A 19,748-nucleotide genomic window follows, 5' to 3' on the forward strand; every position below is an offset into this window, starting at 1 on the left:
CTTATTAAATTGGAAACACGAATTAATTCTGGTACCAAAAAGGAAAACGGGGGACTGTAATAGGGAACCAAATTGTTCCCTGACATTGTGTAATTCGTGTTGAATTAAAAAGAAGACAATAAAGCTTACATACCAGTCGGGAAGAGGGAAGACACACATCGTGATTGACTAGATAAGGGGGGAAAAGACCATGGACCAGATAAGGGGATTAACTCTACCACGACTGCATTCCTCCACAACAAAAGACATTCCACAGTGTACTGGTTTTGTTTGGCAAGGTTTGGGGGGGGGGGGGGGTTACAGGGGTGGCTTCTGTAAGAAGCTGCTGGAAGCTTCCCCTGTGTTCGAGAGAGAGTGAGCCCATACTAGCCGGCTCTAAGACGGACCCGCCGCTGGCCAAGGCCGAGCCAATCAGTGATAGTGGTAACGCCTCTGTGATAACATTTTTAAGAAGGAAAAAAAGTTGGGACGGAGAGAAACTGCCGCCGGAGTGAGGAGTGAGAACATGTAAGAGAAACAACCCTGCGGACACCAAGGTCAGTGAAGAAGGAGGGGGAGGAGATGCTCCAGGCGCCAGAGCGAAGATTCCCCTGCAGCCCGTGGTGAATACCCTGGTGAGGCAGGCTGTCCCCCTGCAGTCCAGGGAGGTCCACGGTGGAGCAGATATCCACCTGTAGCCCGTGGAGGACCCCACGCCGGAGCAGGTAGGTTCCCGAAGGAGGCTGTGACCCCGTGGGAACCCCGCGCTGGAGCAGGCTCCTGGCAGACCTGCGGATCTGTGGAGAGAGGAGCCCACATTGGAGCAGGTTTTCTGGCAGGACTTGTGACCCCGTGGGGGACCCGCGCTGGAGCAGTGTGCTCCTGAAGGACTGCACACCGTGGAATGGACCCATGCTGGAGCAGTTTGTGAAGAACTGCAACCCGTGGGAATGGCCCACGTTGGAGGAGTTCGTGGAGGACTGTCTCCCGTGGGTGGGACCCCACGCTGGAGCAGGGGAAGAGTGTGAGGAGCCCTCGTCCTGAGGAGGTGAAGCGGCAGAAAATAACGTGTGATGACCATAAACCCCATCCCTGTCCCCCTGTGCCGCTGGGGGGGCTTGGGGGTGAAATCCGGGAGTGAAGTTGTGCCCGGGAAGAAGGGAGGGGTGGTGGGAAGGTGTTCTGAGATTTCGTTTTATTTCTCATTACCTTGCTCTGGTTAATTTGTAATAAATTGAGTTAATTTTCCCAAACTGAGTCTGTTTTGCCCGTGACAGTAATAGTGAATGATCTCTCCTGTCCTTATCTCGACCCGCAAGCCTTTTGTCATATTTTCTCTCCCCTATCCAGCTGAGGATGGGGGAGTGATAGAGCGGCTTTGGTGGGCACCTGGTGTTCAGCCAGGGTCAACCCGTCACACACAGACACTCGCCTTTTTGAGAAGATTGACCGAATCTACAAACCTGTGAAGAAAGAAGAAGCAAGACAAGACTGAAATTTACAAGAAAGGGGTTCATGAACTGTATAAAAGGAATGTAACTATAACAGAAAACGCGAGCCGTTGGTGGAGCGCGGACTCCCCGGCCGCCCAGCGCTGCTTGCTTGCTATTCTCAATAAATATATCAATTTTATATAGAATTGGCTCTGTTAGTTTATAACATTAACTTATTATAATTCTGTGCTATTCATCCTATTTTCTGGTTAACATATTTTTTTTACTCCCAGGTTTCCCATGACACTTTGAGGAAGGTCTCTGTAAACTTCTGCAAGACACTCTCATTATTATACTCATATCTCACTTACCTCCCCTTTTCCATAATGTCTATAAAAGCCCAGCAATGCTTAGGCTACTGATTTGCTATGAGTGTTCCTACCCTGCTGAAAAACAGTATTGGACAAGATGAGAGCAGAGCTCAGTCTTCATATATATGACAGCTGGTGGTATCTGAAATCTGGATAGGCAAAATTAATCTACCAAATTTTCCTTATTCCAACTTCCATGAAAATAATAATTTTAAAAAATCATGTTTTTCTTGCTCATGTTGCAAATATTTTGATAAAGAAATTAATATTTTATTATATAAAAGAATTTGGTTTGATTAAGAAGTAGAAAATTGTGAAGCATAGGTATGGGAGTGTTAAGTTTGAAATAGATAGTCATAGGAACTTAGAAAATGTAACCACAGAAACTTTGACAAAGATTTGTTGATTTGTAGTGTTTTGTTTTAAGAAACTAAGGAAACCATTATGGACACCAGTTTGCTGCTTGGAAACCCCTTACCCTTCCCACCTCAATCTAATTAGCGAGGATTCTAATCAGTAGAGTTAAGTGAGATTAACCAATGATTGTTTTAAAATAAGAATATTAATAAGATGGTGTGCCTGAAGGACCAATCATTAGAAAGGTTATATTTAAGAATAGACATAGTGTGCATTTTTATGTAAACTAATATAGATGATGGTGAGAATCGTACTGTGCACAATCACCTGAGAGGTCAAGAAGCGGACAAGTGAGGAAGACTATGGAAGACCACCAGAGGGCTCCTGAAGACCACCAGAGACCTTCACTGCGCCTGCGTGAAGAGACATTTACATATGCTAATGATTTATCAGAAAGTTAATGATTATGTATAACATTTTCCAGAAATTTAGTGAATATGTATAACAGGTGTGTATTTAACCTGCACAGTTAGACTAGCCAGGTGCACACGATAGGTGGAGCGATCCCCTGTGTGCCTAGCGCTGCAATAAAGGAGTGCCTGCTTCTTAACTTCTCATTGCTGTTAAGGAGTTTTATTCCGGATTTTGGTAACACTCAGAAAATGTATTTGATTTTAAGAATGAGGTGCTTTCACAGGTAGAGGTGTCCCAGAAAACTTGATGCTGAAGCGAAGTGATAAATTGTAAAGGAGTAACTCACCTGGTTCAGTGGAAGGCACCCAGCAGTGCCAGAAGGCTTAAAGATGAAATGGCTGAGCTGAAGCAAACACAACCACACTGAAACTGGAAAATTTATCTGAAAAATTATGCATGGAAAATGCTGTATTTACCTTCAAAAGTGAATGACCTGGAAAATCTGGCATGCCAGTTTTTGAACTGTTGAAATTATAATTAAACAATTAAAGATCACAATGGAGTCTACTTAGCACAGTTTCTTCAAACAAAAATGGTGCCTCTTTAATCTCCTAGAATGTACTAATAAATGAATAGGGGATAAAATTTATTTGGACTTTTGATAATTTTTAGTATAGTCCACCAAGTGAAGCTACAAAAGAAACAAAGTGGCTAAGTACACAGAGGAAAAACTCTCCTGCTTCAGAAACTGGCTAAGGGACACAAAAGTAGAAGAAATAGGCTGTAAATTGCTGAAATGGCAAAGGTTAACAGTGGGAACTTTTGACTGTGTTTTTATGATAGCATATGTCCATACATTCTGTATGGTATGTCTAAATATTTTGATGGTTTTAATATTTTGTACCAGCCGTGGAAACTGATTTGCTGCTAGATGACTGTAAAAGTGAGATTTGGTAAATAATTATTAGAAATCTTATACTAACACTATGACTGAAACAGTAGACAAAGGTATAGCCAAGCAATTAACTAGTAGAAGTAGTTCCTCATAAGTTTTGCAGTTCTTGGCTCTTATGACTAGATGTTCCTCTACGCTAGATAAGAACAATGTTGAAACTGACCACATGTGATTGAAACTGTGTTAAGCTTCAAGATCAAAGAACAAGAATAAAGACTTCAAGGACAGCCAACAGAATCTCAAATGGGTCGGTGGTTGCAAAAGCAGCCCTTTGACTCAAATGGATCCTTCATTGCACATGATTGGATGTAGGCAGTACTAAGATAATCAGTTGCAATCATTTATATGTATACTAATCTGATTAACATGCAATTAGTTAATCTATATAACCTGTTTGTGCTAAAGCTGTGACATGCACGCTAGGTTGGAATTATCCCCCATGCATCCAGCGCTGCGATAAAGAATGCCTACTTTCCAAAACTCCAAAATGAGTCTTAGAGAGTTTCTTCAACTGACTTTTTGGTATCATTTAATAGAACAGGTATCTGCTTTAAAAAAAAAAGAAAATTTATTTAAATCACATTGTCTCACAGGAACATGTTGATTTAAATGAAATTTGCTATGGAAAATGTCAAAATGAGTCATATGAACTTTACAGATTTAATTATGTTGCAATGTTTCATTATAACTAGTATTTCCTTTCATGACATGAACATTTAATGTGACTATTTTACTTATATTTACAATTTACTATAAACATCAAACTGCCAAAGCAAAAATATTTGGGCAATGTTGAAATTAAACATATCAAAATTACAGAGGAAGAAATATCTCAATTGTCTTAAATTGACTTTTTTCCAGAACTTTTTTTCTGCATGAAATTGAAAATTTGTTTCTGGACAAGAATTTAAAAAAAAAAAAAAAGCTTTCAAACTACTGACATTTTCTTTAGGATGGTGCTTTGTTTCATTTCATAATAAAAAAGATTGACCAAGTCCCACTCTAGAATTAATGTTCCCTAACCTATTTGTTAAAATCAAAAAAGAAGCTGGGAACTTGAGTTAGAGCTCTTGCAATAACCTTCACATTAATGTTAATCAAACACTGAAAAGATTTAGAGGAAATTCCCATGATGAGACAAGCAAGATGAACACAGAGCAGCAGTTTGGCAGGTGAAGCTCAGTGTTGCTACCTGAAATGTAAAGGGGGAAATGGTCTGTCTTATGCATACATTATTTTTCAGATGTTTAGGGCATGTCTACAGAGCACATCTGCAATGAGTATACTGATTTCAGTACCCAACAGAGCTCTTTCATTGTGCTCACAAATAGTGCTGTGTGGAGATATCAGTAATTAAGTGCAGATATTCAGAAAATAGACCTAGAGTATAATTTTCCAAAGTGTGTAAGTCACCTGGGAGTCATAGCTATGGACAAACAGATGAAGACCTTAGCTCAGCAACAGCAACAGTCAGCAATGCTACCAGAGTGTAAGGATCCATCATGAACAGATTGAAGACTAACATATGAGAGACTACAGTGCAATTATATAAATCAAGCATATGCTCTCACCTGGAGGGCTGTGTTCAGTTCTCATCACTCCATCCCACAGATGTGACAGTGTGATGGGTTGACCCTGGCTGGATGCCAGGTGCCCACCAAAGCCGTTCTATCACTCCCCCATCCTCAGCTGGACAGGGGAGAGAAAAATATAACAAAGAGCTTGTGGGTCGAGATAGGGACAGGAGAGATCATTCGCCAATTACCAGCACAGGCAAAACAGACTCAGCTTGGAGGAAATTAACTCAATTTATTGCCAATCAACCAGAGTAAGGTAATAAGAAATAAAACCAAATCTCAGAACACCTTCCCTCCACCCCTCCCTTCTTCCCGGGCACAACTTCACTCCCGAATTTCTCCACCAAGCCCCCCCAGCGGCACAGGGGGACGGGGATGGGGTTTACGGTCATCACATGTTATTTTCTGCCACTTCATCCTCCTCAGGGGGAGGGGTCATCACACTCTTCCCCTGCTCCAGCGTGGGGTCCCACCCACGGGAGACAGTCCTCCACAAACTTCTCCAACATGGGCCATTCCCACAGGCTGCAGTTCTTCACAAACTGCTCCAGCATGGGTCCTTTCCACGGTGTGCAGTCCTTCAGGAGCACACTGCTCCAGCGTGGGTCCCCCACGGGGTCACAAGTCCTGCCAGAAAACCTGCTCCTTGGGCTCCTCTCTCCACAGATCTGCAGGTCCTGCCAGGAGCCTGCTCCAGCACGGGCTTCCCACGGGGTCACAGCCTCCTTCGGGAACCCACCTGCTCCGGCGTGGGGTCCTCCACGGGCTGCAGGTGGAGAGATCTGCTCCACCGTGGACCTCCCTGGACTGCAGGGGGACAGCCTGCCTCACCATGGTCTTCACCATGGGCTGCAGGGGAATCTCTGCTCCAGCGCCTGGAGCATCTCCTCCCCCTCCTTTTTCACTGACCTTGGTGTCTGCAGGGTTGTTTCTCTTACATGTTGTAACTCCTCGCTCCGGCGGCTGTTTTTTCCCATCTCAACTTTTTTTTCCTTCTTAAAAATGTTATCACAGAGGCATTATCACTATCGCTGATTGGCTCGGCCTTGGCCGGCGGCGGGTCCATCTTAGAGCTGGCTGGTATAGGCTCTCTCTCGAACACAGGGGAAGCTTCCAGCAACTTCTTACAGAAGCCACCCCTGTAACACACCCACCCACCCCACCCCCCCAAACCTTGCCACACAAAACCAGTACAGACAGAAATGGTAAAATCTCAGGGACAGCTTCAGAGACAAGGTCTAGAGGGCTGGAAAAGCTCTCATACCATGAGGTGTGGAAAAGACCAGGAGCACTTATATATGTGTTTTGCCCTGCAAGGAACATCCCAAGGTCAAAGGGATGCTGAGCTCTGTCCCCTGAGTAAGCACTGGCGTTGAGGTGAGTGTGAACATGAGCCCATGTGAAGAATTTGTGTGGCTCCAGCCTTGGGAAATGGGTTCACTTGAACTTCTCAGTACAGGTTGATCCTGCATGCAGAGCACAAAAGAGAAAGGGACACAATGAAAGTATGTCAAATAATGAATGGTATGGAAAAGGTACATTAATAGAGCCATATTTTATTAAGCTAAAGATGTTGCTTTAAAAATGAAATAATTGCTTTTTCACACAGCACATAAACCAGGTTACAGAACTTGTTGCCACCATGCAGAACTGAGCCAGATTTAGCAGAGTTCAAAACAGAATTAGGAGCAGAGGTAGACTGCAGGAACATACAGTGGTAAAGTGGTAAATAGATATCAGCAGAGCTCTGTAATCATAAACAGTCTTGAATGAGGATATATAGTCTTTCTGTAATGGTGGTTGGACAGAAAAATTTAGTCAATTATCTTTAAGACTGAGGTTTGATTATTTTTTTATGTAGTACTGAAAGTGTTCAGACTTTGTGGAGTTGTGGAAAACAGCTAGTTCATAAAGAATATTATACCCAATGTATAACTATTTAATCAATTTAGGGAATGCCCTTGAGAGAATAATACCATCTGAAGAATTCTGCAAACAGCCTTTTAAATTATATAATAAAATTATACTTTTTTATTTGAGCCCTGTAAATGTTTGCTGTACAGATAAGAATAAAGATCAGTAATTCCTCTCTGAAACCGGTTTAATACAAGTACTCCATAGAGAGGGCTTAAGGCCATTCAGAGGTTCTGTGGGCAAGATCTCTGACATTACAATGGGAAGCGATCCTAAAGCACTGGGGTTTTGCCAAGGGTTTTTCCCCACAGAAGCATGAGGGAATTGTGTTTGAGTGTGGCTGCAGAGGTCAGGAGTGGGTGTGAGGTGGGTTGAACCTGGCTGGATGCCAGTTGCCCACCAAGCCGCTATATCACTCCCCTCCTCAGCTGGACAGGGGAGAGAAAATATAACGAAAGGCTCATAGGTTGAGATAAGGACAGGGAGAGATCACTTGCCAATTACCATCATGGGCAAAACAGACTCAACTTTGGGAAAATTAATTTAATTTATTACCAATCCAATCAGAGTAGGGTAATGAGAAATAAAACCAAATCTTAAAACACCTTCCCCCCACACCTCCCTTCTTCCCAGGCTTAACTTTACTCCCAATTTTCTCTACCTCCTCCCCCCGAGCGGTGCAAGGGGAAAGGAAATGAGGGTTGCAGTCAGTTCATCACATGTTGTCTCTGCCGCTCCTTCCTCATCAGGGGCGGGACTCCTCACACTCTTCCCACATGGGGTCCCTCCCATGGGAGACAGTCCTCCACGAACTTCTCCAGCATGAGTCCTTCGCACGGGCTGCAGTTCTTCACAAACTGCTCCAGCATGGGTCCCTTCCACGGCGTGCAATCCTTCAGGAAAACCTGCTCGAGCATGGGTCCCCTGTGGGGTCACAAGATCTGCCAGAAAACCTGCTGCAGCGCAGGCTTCCCATGGGGTCACAGCCTCCTTCGGGCACCCACCTGCTCCAGTGTGGGGTCCTCCATGGGCTGCAGGTGGAGATCTGCTCCAGTGTTAACCTCCATGGGCTGCAGGGGGACAGCCTGCCTCACTATGGTATTCACCACGGGCTGCAGGGGAATCTCTGCTCCGGTGCCTGGAGTACCTCCTCCCGCTCCCATTTCACTGATCTTGGTGTCTGCAGAATTCTTTCTCTTACATGTTCTCACTCCTGTCCTCTGGCTGCCATTTCTGTTGTGCAGCAACTTTTTCCCCCTTCTTAAATATGTTATCACAGAGGTGCTACCACTGTTGCTGATTGGCTCAGCCTTGGCCAGTGGTGGGTCTGTCTTGGAGCCGGCTGGCATAGGCTCTGTCGGACATAGGGGAAGCTTCCAGCAGCTTCTCACAGAAGCCACCCCTGTAGCCCCCTGTGATTAACTAGTAATTATTCATAAGTTTTGCAGTTCTTTGCTCTTATGACTAGATGTTTCTGTACGCTAGATGAGAACAATGTTGAAACTGACCACATGTGATTGAAACTGTGTTAAGCTTCAAGATCAAAGAACAAGGACAAGAATAAAGACTTCAAGGACAGCCAACAGAATCTCAAATGGGTCGGTGGTCGCAAAAGCAGCCCTTCAACTCAAATGGATCCTTCATTGCACATGATCAGATGTAGGCAGTACTAAGATAATCAGTTGCAATCATTTATATGTATACTAATCTGATTAACATGCAATTAGTTAATTTATATAACCTGTTTGTGCTAAAGCTGTGGTATGCACACTAGGTGGAACTATCCCCCGTGCATCCAGTGCTGCAATAAAGAATGCCTGCTTTTTAAAACTCCAAAACAAGTCTTAGAGAGTTTCTTTGACCGGCTTTTCGGTATCATTTTGGCAACTCTGGTGGGACAAGGCTCCTGAGACTCGACAGATGTGGGATTGCAGGACCTCCAGCTGGCACCAAGATTTCTTGGGGAGACCCTTGGTCCCCATTCCCCGGGCTCACAAGCCAAGGCCACTAGTAAGATTTTATTTAAAGGCATTATTTTGATTAATCTGGTTCTGGTACTCTGGTCTGGTACTCTTACCTGTAAGCCTAACTAAGAGAAGTCAGCAAGGAAGAGATATAAAAGGATCCTTAAAAATCTGGTATTCTGGTAGAAGTACTTCTCTGGTAAAGGGTATTCGTCTCGCAGGTTGAAGGCGGAGATACCCATTTGATTTGGTCTCGGTACTTTGATTAAGGCTTTGGGATTTGACTATTGATTTTGGATATGACCTTTTGATCCCTGATTGATTCTGTTTGGTATTTTGACTTAGGCTCTGATATTTCATTTTCCGATTTTGATTTTTGTATATTGAAGGTATTGATAATGGGAACAGGACAGTCAAGTGAACTCCCTAAAAAATCACCTCTGGGGTGTGTTTTAAAGCACTGGAAACAGCTGGGGGGTGTTACGGGTAGTAACATGCGGAGAGAAGATTTGATTAAATATTGTAATCATTGGTGGCCTCTGTATAAGCTTGATGAAGGGGAAAAGCGGCCTGTGAATGGGACACTAAATTATAACACCATGTTACAACTTATGTTATTTTTGAGATGTGAGCAGAAATGGGATGAAGTTATGTATTGTGATTTGTTCTTTACCTTAAAGAATCATCCTGAATGGCAAAAAGATTGTGGAATTAATATGCCGCCCAGCGATCCTTTTGTGCTATCTTTGGAAAGAGAGAAAAACAAAAAGGTGACAATAAGCTCAAAAGATGTTGTTCTGCTTGTAGTATTGGGCAAAGATGTTTAAAGTTATACGAGCAAGAACGAGAGGATGATACTCAAATGATAATTGGATCTCAAAGGGCCCCACCTAGAGCTGCTTCCAGAAATAGTGGTGAAAGAGAGCCCATGAATAGTCCTGTCGTAGGGTGAACAAGAGCTAAACAGAGCAAAGTTATTCAAGCTCCTCTTCGTCAGGCGCTTGGGACTGAGGATGTGGCAACTATTAAAGTACCCTTTTCTATTGTGGATTTAAATAATTGGCAAATAGCAGCTGGGAGCTATTGGGAAAACCCTGATCAAACAGCCCACACTTTTGAAACAATGATTCAGACTCAGGATCCTGATTGGAAAGATATACAAGTAATAATGGATCTATTTTTTGATAGTACAGAAAGTGATATGATCCAGAGGGTTGCTAAAACCCAGGTAGAAGCACAAGTGGCTTCTGGAGTATTACAGGGAACAGTGGAACAAAATTTTCCATCTACTGATCCCAAATGGGACCCTAATAATTTGGCTCAGAGAAGACTGTTAGATCAATATAAAAAATGGGTTCTATTCGGAATCAGAAATGGTATGCCTAAGGCGATTAACATGTCTAAATTATATGAAATTAAACAAGATAGATAGAAAAGAGTCTCCCACTGAATTTCTAAGCAGATTAAAAGATGCTGCTAGGAAATATACTAATCTGGATCCTGAGCCTGAAGAAGGAAAAGCTCAATTGGCTCCTTTATTTATAGGACAATCCTCTGATGATATCAGAAGGAAATTACAAAAATTACAAGGAGCAGATTCTCGACACTGGGGAAAATTATTAGAAGTTGCTTGGGTGGCATATAGAAATAGAGATGAATTACAGAGTGAAATGAATGCAAGGTTAGTAGCTGCTCTGGAAGTAGGAGCTGGCATGGGACAAGGAAGAGGAGTTATTCCTCAAGGAAGGGGACGTGGTCAAGGAATGGGACGAGGGAGAGGAACTGGATTGGGGTCACCAGTGGGATTAAACCAGCCCCTGGGACCGAATCAGTGTGCATACTGTAAACAAGAAGGACACTGGAAAGGGGAATGTCCCCTGAGACCTACAAGGTCACAAGCGATCCCAATTTCGACCACACAATCTCAGCAAGTTCCCCCTTTCTTGGGAAAGTTGAGTGAAAGTATCTGACGAGGACTGGAGGGGAGTGTCTCAGCAGAACCTCTGGTTACAGCTAACCTGGGAGAACAGAAAATTGAATTTTTAGTTGACACTGGAGCCACCTTTTCAGTTTTAAACACATTAGAAGGGGAGTTTAGTTCTGAAGAAATTAGTGTTGTTGGTGCAACAGGTGAACGAGAGGCTAGACCCTTCTTTAAACCTTTGGCAATGAAATTAGGAAAGCAATGGGTCACTCATCAGTTTCTGTATTTGCCATATTCTCCTAAACACCTGTTAGGAAGAGACCTACTTGGGAAATTGGAAGCAGAAATTAAATTTAAAAATGGTGAGATTAAAATTCTAATTCCAGAAACTAAACATATCGAAGAAGTGGCTTTGTTGTTACAGGATGGTCACCTGGGGAAGTTCCTGGTAAATCCAAAAGAGCAGAGCCTGTGAGAATTGATTTAAAGCCAGGATTGAGTCCAGTAAGAATTAAACAATACCCCCTAAAACTGGAAAGTCGGAAAGGGTTAGTACCAATAATACAAAAATTTCTAAAGTACAAATTGTTAATAGAATGTGAATCCAAATATAACACCCCAATCTTGCCTGTTAAAAAGGCTAATGGAAAAGATTACAGGTTGGTTCAAGACCTCAGAGCAATAAATACAAGATATTCACCTGGTAGTAGCAAATCCTTATACTTTATTAACAACCCTAACAGAGAAACAAGAATGGTTCACAGTGTTAGACTTAAAAGATGCCTTTTTCTGTATTCCCTTGGATCCCAATAGTCAAGAGCTTTTTGCTTTTGAATGGGAAAATCCTGAGACTGGGAGAAAACCACAATATACATGGACAGTCTTGCCTCAAGGCTTTAAGAACAGCCCTACCATTTTTGGAAGTCAATTGGCATGAGAATTAGAGATTTGGAAGAAAGAAAATAACCAAGGAATCCTGTTGCAATATGTGGATGATTTATTAATTGCAGCTGAGAGAGAAGAATGATGCACAAAGTTAACTATTAGCCTTTTGAACTTTTTGGGAATCAGTGGATATCAAGTGTCAAAAGAAAAAGCCCAAATAACCCAGAGAGAAGTAACCTATTTGGGTTTTGAAATCCTGAAAGGACAGAGACAATTAGGAACTGAGAGAAAGGAGGCAATTTGTCATCTCCCTGAGCCTAAGACTCTAAAAGAATTGTGAGCATTTCTGGGAATGGTTGGGTGGTGTCGCCTATGGATTGAAAATTATGGCTTGCTGGTCCGACCTTTATACGAGCAGCTCAAAACCTCAAACAATGGATTTATAGATTGGACTGATGCCAGGAAAGCTGCTTTTAAACAACTAAAACAAGCTCTAATGGAGGCGCCAGCCCTAGGCCTGCCAGATCTCACAAAGACATTTGAACTCTTTACTCATGAAAGAAAAGGTATAGCTCTGGGTGTCCTGGTCCAATATCTGGGACCAAGTTGGCGAGCTGTGGCCTACTTCTCAAAGCAATTAGACAATGTGAGTCTGGGATGGCCTGGTTGTCTGAGAGCCGTTGCTGCAACTGTGCTATTGATCCAAGAAGCTCGCAAGTTCACCCTAGAACAGAGAACTACTGTGTATGTTCCCCACATGGTAATCACTGTGCTCGAACAGAAAGGGGGGCATTGGTTATCCCCTAGTAGAATGCTGAAATACCAAGTGGTGTTGCTGGAGCAAGGTGATGTTTACTTAAAAACTACTACTATCCTTAACCCTGCTGTGTTTTTAACAACTGATCAAGTTGAAGAACTGGAACATGACCGCCTGCAGACAATTGAAGAAGTCTACTCCAGCCAACCGGATCTCCGAGATGCACCACTGGAAGAAACAGATTGGGAACTATATACCGACGGAAGCAGTTTCATCCATGAAGGAAAATGTTTATCAGGATATGAGGTAACCACTACTGAGAAGGTAATTGAATCATGAGCTTTGCCTTCGAATGTATCTGCCCAAAAGGCTGAATTGATAGCTCTTACTCGAGCACTGGAACTAAGTCAAGGAAAGCGAGTCAACATTTGGACAGAGTCAAAGTATGCTTTTGGAGTAGTACATGCACATGGAGCAATATGGAAAGAAAGAGGACTGTTATCTGCACAAGGAACCACCATTCAGCATGCAGAACAAATACTGAAATTGTTAGAAGCCATTCAAAAGCCAACAGCAGTCGCAATAATGCACTGTGAAGCACATCAGTCGGGTAGGACTGTCCCTGAAACAGGTAACCGATTGGCTGATAGAGCTGCTAAAGAGGCTGCAGAAAAAGGCATCCTAGCACTAGTTCCAGAGAAAAGTGTAAATTTGCCTAAAGAAGCTCCAAATTATAATGAAAAAGATGAAGAATTAATTATTAAATTGCAGGCTAACAAAAATGAAACAGGATGGGCCATAACACCAACAGGTTAAATAAGAGTCCCACCCGCAATAATGAAAAATTGCCCAGGCTGAACATACCAAAGTATATTGGGGAACAGAAAACCTTGTTAAGCATTTACAAAAGTATATTTTGAGTAGAGATATGACAAAGATTATTCTAACAATTACAATGGGATGTGAGATTTGTATACGCAATAATCCCAAAACCAGTAATAAAATAATTTTTGGCATTACTAAGCAAGGAAATTCTCCAGGAAAATATTGGCAAATTGATTTTACAGAATTGCTTCAAAAAGAGGGATACTGATATATCCTAGCTCTAGATGATACCTTTACTGGGTAGCCTGAAGCTTTCCCTTGTTGCACCAACAAAGCAAGAGAAGTAGTTATCATCATTGTTATAATCTGTTGCACTTTTAGCTGTCTTAAATGAGCTGTGACACAATCTATGTTCAAGTCAGACTACTAAAAGAATTAGTAGCCTCAAACAGAAAGGGGGGAATTGATAGCATATTATCCATACATTCTGTATGGTATGTCTAAATATTTTGATGGTTTTAATATTTTGTACCAGCCGTGGAAACTGGTTTGCTGCTAGGTGACTGTAAAAGTGAGATTTGGTAAATAATTATTAGAAATCTTATACTAACACTATGTTTGAAACAATAGACAAAAGTATAGCCAAGCAATTAACTAGTAGAGGTAGTTACTCATAAGTTTTTCAGTTCTTGGCTCTCTAGTACTGCCTACATCTGATCATGAGCAATAAAGGATCCATTTGAATTGAAGGGCTGCTTTTGCGACCACCGACCCATTTGAAGTTCTTGTTGGCTGTCCTTGAAGTCTTTATTCTTGTCCTTGGATCTTGAAGCTTAACACAGTTTCAATCACATGTGGTCAGTTTCAACATTGTTCTCATCTAGCGTACAGGAACATCTAGTCATAAGAGCAAAGAACTGCAAAACTTATGAATAATTACTAGTTAATCACTTGACTAGACTTTGTAATTATCTCCCCGGTTACCCTTTGTCTATTGTTTCAACCATAATGTTAATATATGATCATTTATCAAATCTCACTTTTACAGTCATCTAGCAGCAAACCAGTTTTCATAGAAGGTACAAAATATTAAAACCATAAAAGTTTGAACAAACCACACGAAATGTATGGACATATGCTATCAGTTATAGGGAAAGATGGTTTGGGGAACCTTCTCCCTCATCCTGATCCTTTCCACTGGAGTACAGGGAAAAGATTTTCCAGATTTAGCTTGGAGTTTGATTTAAGGTTTTATGCACCTCTGGAATGACACCAGTCCAGGTGTTCGTACAAAGGAATTCAATTCGGCCTCATTAATCTAAACATCACCAATCTTCTGAAAAAGCTGGTAAACCAAATTGCTCCTGGAACAATGTTTCTGCGGGACCTTTTATGGTTCTAAAAAAACTCCCTCTGACGATTTAAAGGTTTATCTTCTTCCCTGAGAAGGAAACCTTGAATCTTGTGATGTTATTGCTAAAAGAACATGGGGTATGTGGGATGTTGAATCTAACCGATGGAGAATGCTGTCTCGCCATACACAACACAACTACCTCCTTAGAAGAAGCGTGAAAGAAGATGAGGGAAGTTACAGACAAGACTGGAGAACTTTTCCAAGCGATGCAACCAAGAGACTGGTTTAATGGAGGATCGTTGCTGACCTCTCTCCTAATGTCCTTGGGACTCACAGGGTGGGGAAAATGGCTTGTTAGCATTGGACTCATGTCATTATGTGGATTTTTGTTCTTAATGCTTGGCCTTGAAATTGTTCACTGTATGATTACCTGTGCCATCTCTTCCCTCTCTTCTCTCTCTCTTCTGTCCACAAAGTGAAGTTTTGTACCATTCGAAGCTTTGTACATGTTCTCACTCTGTCTCCCTTTCTCACTCTCCCCTTTCTTTACACCTAAATCACCAGCCTGGGAGAAGACTATGGAGAATCCGTGAAGATTATATAGACAATGTTTGAGCCACAGGGTGGTGTGAGGGACTGAAAGAGTTAATGTCTCAAACATTGTAGTAAGGCACATTCTGCATAAACAAGGAACCCTGCATAACAAGGAACTGCAGGTGAGAAGCCTATCGGCACAGATCAGCACAGGTGTTGTGGTTTAACCCCAGCCAGCAACTAAGCACCATGCAGCTGCTCACTCACTCCCCCCCACACCCAGTGGGATGGGGGAGGGAATCATGAAAAAAAAAGGTACAACTCATGGGTTGAGATAAGAACAGTGTAATAGAAGAGAAAGGAATAAACTAATAATGATAACAATATTAAAATGACAATAATAATAATAATAAAGGATTGGAATATACAAGTGACACACAATGCAATTGCTCATCACCGGCTGACCAACGCCCAGTTAGTCCCCAAGTGGCAATTCCCCCAGCCCCACTCCGCCCAGTTTATATACTAGACTTGACGTCACATGGTATGGAATACCCCCTTGGCCAGTTTGGGTCAACTGTCCTGGTTGTGTCCCCTCCCAACTTCTTGTGCCCCTCCAGCCTTCTTGCTGGCTGGGCATGAGAAGCTGAAAAATCCTTGACTTAGTCTAAACATTACTTAGCAAAGACTGAAAACATCAGTGTGTTATCAACATTCTTCTCATACTAAACCCAAAACATAACACTATACCAGCTACTAGAAAGAAAATTAACTCTATCCCAGCCAAAACCAGGACAGAAGTCCAGGTCTGTACTAAAAGCTTTCCTTTCTGATATTCACCCTGCACAGTCTGCTGGCATTCAGGATTGATACATGATTATTATTATTATTTTTTTAAATACAAGAGGCAGATTAATGAAGTTTTGTTTTTCTCAGGTTTTGGTGATCTGAAATCATAAGCATTTTGGAGTATCTGAGTTCTCTTTGTACAAACCCCCAAAGCTTTGGGGTGCTGTGATAGAACATGAACTCTATCCCAGCCGAAACCAGGACAACAGGACATCAGCAACAAGACACGGAGGGTGTGCTGGAGGATGCACAGCTCCGTGTTCTGATACGCTGAGCAGGGCAGCTCACAATGTATGACCAAAGATCAAAAAATGGTCATGTCTGCAGGGAAGAAGTTACTCCCCAAAGGACCCCCAAGCCCACCAACCCATTTCCCAAAGGTTCTGAAAGCACAAACCGAACATAATGACTAATTAGCCTAATTACTTCAATTGCCTGCCCAAAGGAGGGGCAAGGAGATTATAAAAGGACACAAACTGAAGCCCCACATACGCGTGCCCACTGCAACTGGACCTCTAGACTGACTGGACCAACACTGGACCCAGGACCAGTGAAATCCTTCTCTTTTCTTTTCCTCTTTCTCACTCTGTCCCGCTCTCTTTCTCTCTCCTTTTTCATAACCCCTACACCTCATCCCTTTAAACATAAAACTGTAGGGTTCAGTTATATGGAAGTTAGTTATTGGACCTGAAAATAGCTCATGGTCACAAGATTGTTCCAGGCGCCTTTAGAAGGCCTTGAACAGAATAAATAAGAAGATAGAAGAAGAAAGATCCCAATTAGGAAAACACAGGTGCACATTCCACGATAAAGGGAACTTGGCACAAACAACCTCAATTCAGGGGCTTATCTTGACCAATTGGACTAAGACAAGTCTTGTATGCTCTAATTAACACAACCAATTATGTCTTATGTTTGTGCGCGTGGACAGTATCGATGTAACCAATCACCACTTATGCTTGTGCGCGTGGACAGTACCGATGTAACCAATCACCGCTTATGATTGTGCGTGTGGACACCAAGTGCTTGCATGTAGTAGCCAATCAAAGTCTCTCAACAACTTAGAGAATTGTATAAAAATGATTAGCTAAGCTCAATAAACTGGCGACTTTAATCATCACATTGGTGTTCCGTCGTCCGGGCCCCACACGGATTAATCCCTAAACCCTACATTTGGCGACCTCCGACATGATCCGAAGAGGAACAAGAGGCAACGCTACTGAAAAGGCGGGGGAATTGCCGCGGACCACGGTGGCTTGAAAGACAGCACCGGCACTGCTCGAGAGAGGCAGGACACTGCTTGGGAAAAGCAGGTAAAATCGTAAGCTTACGTTGATAAAAAGGGCGGCAAGGGTTTCGCAGCATCTGCGAGGGAAAAGACAGCCGGAAAGATATTTATGAGGCTGGTTGAAAAAACAGAGAAAAATATTAAAAAGGACAGAAACCTTTCAATTAGTGTGGGTACAGCTTTTGAGCTTAGTACCCAGAAAGCTATCGGAACCTCCCTATGGGATGAAATTAGTGACGGGTCTAAAGAAGTTAAAGATCTTGCAACTTTATGGAAATTGATTAAGACAACTCTGTAAGAAATGAAAGCAGATCGTAAAACGTCTGTGTCTGCTTTTGCTGCTCTCTCTCTCCAACCGCAAGCGAAAGGGAAAAGCGGGGAGAAAAACATAATGCAGCGAGAGAGACTTTTTGGAGCTTGTCCGCCTGCTCCTGTGCTCTTGACTTCTGCTCCACTCCCTGGGACTGCCAATATTAATCAGCCATCTGACAGTTCCCAAGCCTCCCTAACTGTACGATTAAAGGAAACTCTACAGAATCAGGGAGTGAGTAAAAATCCGCCTATGAGAAAACAGCCCCCAGATACCACCGTTCAACATGAACAAATTATACCTAGCATATACCCTGATTCAAATAATGCAAACGAGGATTTGGCTACTATAATACAAGAACAAGAGAAAGCTAAAATACATGCTGAAGCTCACGCTGTAGCACTCGCGGTAGCATTACGACTGATGGTGCGACAGGGAAAAGGAGACTACGGCCCATACAAAGACCCCCCCGCGTGTCATCGGTGTGGTCAACCAGGGCATTTGAGACGTGCGTGCCCTCAACACATAGCAACGCAGCCTCGATCTGTGCCGGCACGGACTAACAGCAGCCGGTCAAACTTTCCTGGGGTCTGTGAGAGGTTGCAGAAGCCTCTGTACATCCACAAAAGCTATCGCTACACAAAGACATACGAAATGTACATGATGTACAAAAAACTTGTCGGAGACCTGCAGTGGATCCGGCCTTATTGTGGTATCACCAATACAGACTTACAACCACTGTTGGACTTATTGCGGGGCAGCAATAGCCTAACTTCTGTACTACATCTAAGTGCGCCCGAGCAGCAAGCCTTGACAGCAATTGAGCAGAAAATCACATCATCTATGTCTGGCAGATATATCCCTGATTTGCCCATAAATTTGTATGTATGTAACTCAGATAAGGAAGTTGCGGGAATTTTGGGTCAGTGGGGTGAGCAACAAAAACAAAACCCATTGGTAATACTAGAATGGATATTCTTGCCTGCTAGCATGTCAAAAACGGTAGTCACTAGAATTGAAGCTCTGGGGATGTGCATTCAAAAAGCAGGGGTAAGGGCGATACAAATTTCAGGGAGGCAAATGGACAAAATCATTTTACCTATGTCACTTGATATTGTGAGTAATGCCATGATGAAAAATGACTGCCTTGCAGTAGCTCTGCTGGACTTCAAGGGGGAAGTAGATAATCACTACCCCCCCCCCCCCCATTATTTAAAACAATGTTAACAATGGAACCGCACTCTATCTGCAGCAATAAGCCGCTGGAAGCCATTACCGTTTTTACTGATGCTAGCAGCAAGACAGGTAAAGCAGGATTTGTATATTTACAGGATGGATCCTGGAAATCCAAAGTCATTCTGTCAGAGGGGTCAGTACAAGTGCTCGAGCTATTAGCCGTATGCTCTGTTTTTAAAAAATGGGATAAAACACCTGTCAACATTATTTCAGATTCTCAATATGTCATGGGGATAGTCAAACGTATGCATAGGTCCCTAGTAAAAACTGTAAACAATAAGCAGCTGTTTATGACACTTTTAAAATTATGGATGTTACTAGAAGAACGGACAGACTTATTTTTTATCGATCATGTTCGTAGCCATACAACGCTGCCGGGATTCATTGTGGAAGGTAATGCGCGCGCGGATCAACTGGTAGTAGCCAATGCAAACATCTATTTTAATACACCCAAACCTGATTTGTTTGGACAAGCACTGCTATCCCATAAATTTTATCATCAGTCGGCAAAAGCGCTGAGTAAACAATTTAATCTTCCATTGCAGCAAACCAGAGCTATTCTTGCTGCTTGCCCAGACTGTGCGAATATTCAAAACTTACAACCACAAGGGGTGAACCCCCGGGGATTATCACCATTGCAAATTTGGCAAACAGATGTTACGGAATATCCCAGTTTTGGGAGATATAAATTTATTCATGTATCTATTGACACATATTCGAACCTTATGTGGGCTACTGTTCATATATCAACCAATGCTAAAGACGTAATTAAGCACCTTTTGGCAGCATTTGCTGCCATGGGAGTGCCAACAGAAATTAAAA

The 19,748-nt window shown here is 42.6% G+C and overlaps 1 protein-coding gene across 1 annotated transcript in view; it reads left to right on the top strand.

The window, feature by feature from the left end:
- The first annotated feature begins 366 nt into the window (after window positions 1-366).
- LOC126035298 (uncharacterized) overlaps window positions 367-19,748 on the top strand; it is a 227,458-nt gene continuing 208,076 nt past the window's right edge. The window contains exon 1 of the mRNA XM_049793742.1: window positions 367-536. The gene's annotated coding sequence lies outside the window, so the exon portion shown is untranslated. The remainder of the gene's footprint in view (window positions 537-19,748) is intronic.

Source organism: Accipiter gentilis, chromosome W, assembly GCF_929443795.1.
Source record: "Accipiter gentilis chromosome W, bAccGen1.1, whole genome shotgun sequence".
NCBI lineage: Eukaryota > Metazoa > Chordata > Aves > Accipitriformes > Accipitridae > Astur > Astur gentilis.